Raw genomic sequence first — 5,859 nt, 5'->3', positions numbered from 1 at the left:
ATTTTATGTTGAGTTTGAAAAACTTCAAATTATTGTGATGATCAAACATTGTTAAAAATATTAACTAGAAATTATTAATTTGATTTTAGATTCAAATTATTTGTTTAATAATTTCTGTTTTGTGTGCAAAATTTTTTATCATTGGACATAAGCAACATAAAGCCCAATAGGTTGAAAACTTATTCAGCATTTGGTACAAAAATATTTCAAGCATTGTGGCTGAATTATTACAATTGATGTTTAGGCTAGGAAACCAATATAAAGCCCATAACAAATTCCTCTTGGTCCAACAAATTGGTTGGTCCGAATTGAAAAAAAGAAAGAAAGGAATTGAAACATGATGAGTTTGGTTACCTACTCTAGTGGGATGAAACTCAAAATTAATTAACTTGGATTAATTGTATTGGTAACAGGAAAGAGAAAAATCAAAATTGATTTGATTGCTTTTATTGCCTCACACGCTACTATGCATAGGGTATGGAAAGTGGGAATTTATTTGGTTTAATTATATTCATTACTTCCAGAGTTTCCTATTCTCTTCTCTCTCTTGTTTTCGTCTATCACTTCTATCAGGAAAAGAAGATGGAAGAAGCTATCAGAGAAAATCACAGAGAAGCTAGGAAGAAACAAGCGGCTAAGGTGATGATGGCCCTTGCAAAAAGAAGATCCAAGGCATGGCGTGGCTGAGATCTTTTCCACTTAAGGCAAGATGTGATGAAGAAGCTTCAAGGTCTCCATGCCTAAAGTAGTAGCAATCCGTTTCGGTCAGAGAAGAAGATCTCTGAGGTGAAGCTCGTTTCCACTTTTGTTCATCCATCACAGAAGGTAGCTACTGGAGCTACGTTGAGGAAGGAGCAAATATGCATGAAACAGAAGGAGCTGTCAAGGATCAAGAGTTCATCAAGGGTTAGAAATCCTTCTTGGGGACCAAGTTAAGATGGAAGGCTCAGATTGATGAAGCTTGATGAGAAGGGATGAGAGAGAGGTAATTGCATATTGGTTTTGCTTTCGGTTTCTCTCTCTTTTTCTCTCTATTCGAACCGGTTTTGATTATTGAAGAAGAAGAAGGTGGCTTGGTTCAACCGGTTTCAACCTTGGAAGCTTCCCTTTCTATAATAAGGGTGAACGGCCAAGGGTTGAGACAAGGAGAGAAAAGCACAGAGTTCTCATAGCTACCCAAGCTAACAGAAGTTCTTCTCCTTCAATGTGTTTTATTTTGTTTTCTTTTCTTTAGTTTTGTCTGTCTGAGTCTTATGGTGAAAAAGGCAAACAGTGTGAGGTTTGTAAGAAAAAGCCAGTGAGTGGAAAAGGCAGAGAATGCAAAATTAAAGAAAAAAAGCCATAGATGTCTTATAGGTCCTTTGTACATCTATATGTTGTGTATCATGATTCTGTGGAAATCTCCTCGCAAGTTGGGTTAGCACTTAGCAGTTGAAAGCTTGGCAGGTGACCAAGTCAAGTTCAGTTTTGGGTATAAATTCATTCTGGACTTGTCCCAGATAGGAATGGGTAGTTCCTAGGGAGAATTGGTGTCTGTAATCAGTTGATTATAGTGAAATTCCATCATTGTTGTGATGGAGACTGGACATAGGCTGCATTACACTTAGCAGCTGAACCAGGATACTTCTTGGTGTGATTCTCTCTTTCTCTTCTACTCCATTTTTGTTTCTGTTACGTAGGAGACAAAATTGAAAAATATCTCTTGACTGGTTACGAGACAAAAAGAAAATGTCTCTTGACTGCTTATGAGACAAAAAGCAGAAAGATCTCCTGAAGCTATTTTAAAAGGCAGAAAATAATACTCAACAAAAAAGGGGCTAAGATTAAACCCTCTATTCTTTTAGCCACTGATTACCATCAATTGGTATCATAGCTTGGAGAAAAGATCCTGATGGCGGCTAACAGTGGATCAAATTTGGTTGCCTATACTCTGACAGAAGGGCAGTCAAGCAACAGACCTCCGTACTTCAATGGAAAGAACTACAGTTACTGGAAAGAAAGGATGAAGATATTTGTTCTGTCTGTAGATTACAGACTCTGGAAAATAATCCTGGAAGGTCCATAGTTTCCAACAGTTACGAGTGCAGAAGGTGTGGTTTCACTCAAAGGCGAAGCCGATTGGAATGAGGAAGATAGAAAGAAAGTAGAGCTCAACGCCAAAGCTGTCAACTTGCTCAATTGTGCAGTCAGCTTCAAGGAATACCGACAGGTATTAAGATGCACAACAGCAAAGAAAATCTGGGACAAACTTCAAATCACTCATGAAGGCACAACCCTAGTAAAGAAGACCAGGATAGACATGCTAAACAGAGAATATGAAATGTTCTCAATGAAGGAAGGAGAAACGATTGAGGAACTGTTTGAAAGATTCAACGTCATCGTCACTGGCTTGGATGCTATGGGAATCACATATCCTGAATCTGTGCTTGTGAGAAGAATTTTGAGATGTCTCACAAAAGAGTGGGAAACAAAAGTAATAGTAATAGCTGAAAGTAGCAACATTAATAATATGTCATATGATGATTTGAGAGGAAACTTGCTTGCTTCTGAAAACACTTATTTGAAAAAGGATACAAAAAAGAAAGGAATTGCTCTCAAATCCGTTTTTGAAACTCTGGATGATGAATCCAGTGATAACTCATATGAAAATGATTTTGTTTTGTTTGCTAAGAAATTCAGGAAAATGATGAAGCTGAAGGAGAAAAATAGAGGAAGCAGCTCAAGAAAGACAAAAAAGGATCTCAGCAAAGTGATCTGCTACAACTGCAAAGAGGCTGGCACTTCAAATCCGATTGTCCTAAACTGAAGAAGGAGGATAAACCGAAAAGGGGAAAGAAGAAAGGACTCATGGCTTCTTGGAAAGACTTGGAAAATGACTCTGATGAAGATGAAGAATCTGAAACCAAGTCTCAAACCTGCCTCATGGCCGATCACGTAGAGCAGGTAGTTTTTCATAACCCTGACACTTAAGACCTTCATTTTATGATTGATCATCTTTCTGAAAAGATTAAATGTTTCCTAAGTGAAAACCAAGATCTTGAGTCTCAAATAGAAATATTAAAGGCAAAAAATGGTTTTCTGAAAGAAAAGTTGAGAGAGGCTGAAACCGCTGTTGATCTTGTTGAAGAAAACAAGTGGTTGAAAGATGAAATAAAAGTGTGTGAAAAATAGCATTCTATGGTTGCATATCTTAATTGTTTTGAAGAAAATGAGAAGTTTCTTAAAGAGGTAAAAAGACTTAAAGATGACTTAGCCACCTTTGCTCAAAGTTCTGAAAACTTAAATCAACTTTTGGCTAGTCAAAAACCTCTTTATGATAAAGCTGGGTTGAGTTTTCATAAATTTGCAAAATCTGTTGAAAAACCTTCTTTTACCAACATGGTGTCATCTTCAAATGATGTGAGGTTTCAAAACCCAACAAGCTTTAGAAAAACAGCAACTCAAAGATTTTGTAGAATATGCAATCGGAATAGATATTCTCCTATTCAGTGCTTCTTTAGTGAAAGAATGATTGGAAACAAAGTTTACAAAATTGTGTGTGATTATAATGGCTTGGGACAAAGAAGATGGTTTGACATCAAAGGATCCAAAAAGATTTGGATACCTAAGGTCACTTGAGCTTGTTTTGTAGGTTTGCCTAGCATCCAAAAGAAAGGACAACATGTGGTATATGGACAGTGGGTGCTCTAGGCATATGACCGGAAAGGCAACATTCTTCATCAAGCTTGATGAGTATGATGGAGGCTTTGTTACTTTCGGTGACAATGGAAAAGGAAAAATAGTAGCCATCGGTAAAGTGGGTAAGAGTTTTTCTTCTTTTATTAATGATGTTTTACTTGTTGATGGTTTGAAACATAACCTACTAAGCATTAGCCAATTATGTGATCTTGGTTATGAAGTTATCTTTAGAAAATTGGATTGCTTAGTTATTTGTGAAAAATCTGGGAAAATCTTGTTTGAAGCAAAAAGGTGTAATAATGTGTATGGATTGACTCTTGAGGATCTAAAAGATCAAAAAGTAACATGTTTTACTTCTCTTGAATATGAAAAATGGCTTTGGCATAAGAAATTGGGTCATGCAAGCATGTACCAAATTTCTAAGCTTGTAAAGAAAAACTTGGTTAGAGAAATTTTCAACATTAAATTTGATAAAAATATTACTTTTGATGCTTGTCAACTAGGCAAACAAGTAAAATCTTCTTTTAAACCAAAAGATGAAATTTCTACTAAGAGGCAATTAGAGATGTTGCACATTGATCTTTTTGGTCCAACAAAGACTCAAAGTTTGAAAGGTAAACACTATGGTTTGGTGGTGGTGGTGGATGATTACTCTAGATTCGGTTGGGTTCTCTTCTTAGCTCACAAGAATGATGCTTTTCATGCTTTTTCCATTCTTTGCAAAAAGATTCAAAATGAAAAGGATTTGAAATTTCCCACTTGAGAAGTGATCATGGAAAAGAATTTGAAAATCAAGATTTTGAAAAATTTTGTGATGATTTTGGTATTGTTCACAACTTTTCATGTCCTAGAACTCCTCAACAAAATGGAGTAGTTGAAAGAAGGAATAGAAGCCTTCAAGAGATGACTAGGGTAATGCTTTGTGAAAATGAGGTACCAAAATTTTTGTGGGCTGAAGCTGTAAATACAGCTTGTTATATTTTGAATAGAACCATCATTCGAAAAGGCTTAAAGAAAACTCCTTATGAGATATGGAAAGGAACCCTACCTAATCTTAAGTATTTTCACATTTTTTGATGCAAATGTTTTGTTCTTAACAATAAAGAAAACCTGGCAAAATTTGATCCAAAATCCTATGAAGGATTGTTTGTTGGATACTCCACCACTAGTGAAGCCTTTAGGATTTATCTCAAGGAACATACGACAATAGAGGAATCCATACATATATCCTTTTGTGATTCTAACTCTATTCCTAGTGTTGTGATAGAAGATGATGCAGGTTGTGATGCTGATGTAAACCAAGAAGCCAGCCAAGTTGATCCCAAGACCGTCCCAGCCGCTGAACCTGACTATCCAGAAACATCTCATCAGAATGAAGGAGATATTTCTGTTTTGTCTCCTGACCTAGCCAGAGAACCCAGAACAGAGTAGTCAACTGAAACTCATCAAGGTAGAACCATCTCTCAAAGGCCACGAGAATGGAAGTTTTTGAAGGGTTACCCCCATGATTTTATCATTGGTGATCCTTCCCAAGGCGTGACCACTAGATCCTCAAGCAAGAATCAAGTTGAACAAAGCAATGTTGCTCTCTTGTCCCAATTGGAGCCTCTCAATGTAAAGCAAGCTCTTGAAGACCCTTCATGGGTTAAAGCCATAGAAGAGGAGCTGGCTCAATTTGAAAAGAATGAGGTTTAGACACTTGTACCAAATCCTAAATGGTAAAAAAGTAACCGGTACTAAGTGGATTTTCAAAAATAAATTGGGTGAGGATGATAGTGTTGTTCGTAACAAGGCTAGATTAGTGGCCCAAGGTTACGATCAAGAGGAAGGGGTTGATTTTGATGAGTCATTTGCTCCGATAGCAATAATGAAAGCAATTAGATTGCTTCTTGCCTATGTGCCCATAAGGGTTTTAAGATGTTCCAAATGGATGTTAAATGTACTTCTTAATGGCTTTATAGATAAGAAAGTGTTTGTGGCACAATCTCCCGGTTTTGAAAGTAAAGAATTTCCAACTCATGTTTTCAAACTCTTAAAGGCTCTTTATGGCCTTAGGCAAGCTCCAAGAGCTTGGTATGAAAGGCTTAGTGCCTTCTTGTTGGAAAATCATTTTCAAAGGAGAACCACCGATACAACTTTATTTATAAAAGTATCTAATGATGATATTCTTCTTGTTCATGT

This window comes from Arachis ipaensis, chromosome B03 (assembly GCF_000816755.2).
Source record: "Arachis ipaensis cultivar K30076 chromosome B03, Araip1.1, whole genome shotgun sequence".
NCBI classification, from domain to species: domain Eukaryota; kingdom Viridiplantae; phylum Streptophyta; class Magnoliopsida; order Fabales; family Fabaceae; genus Arachis; species Arachis ipaensis.
This window is presented reverse-complemented; position numbering follows the sequence as displayed.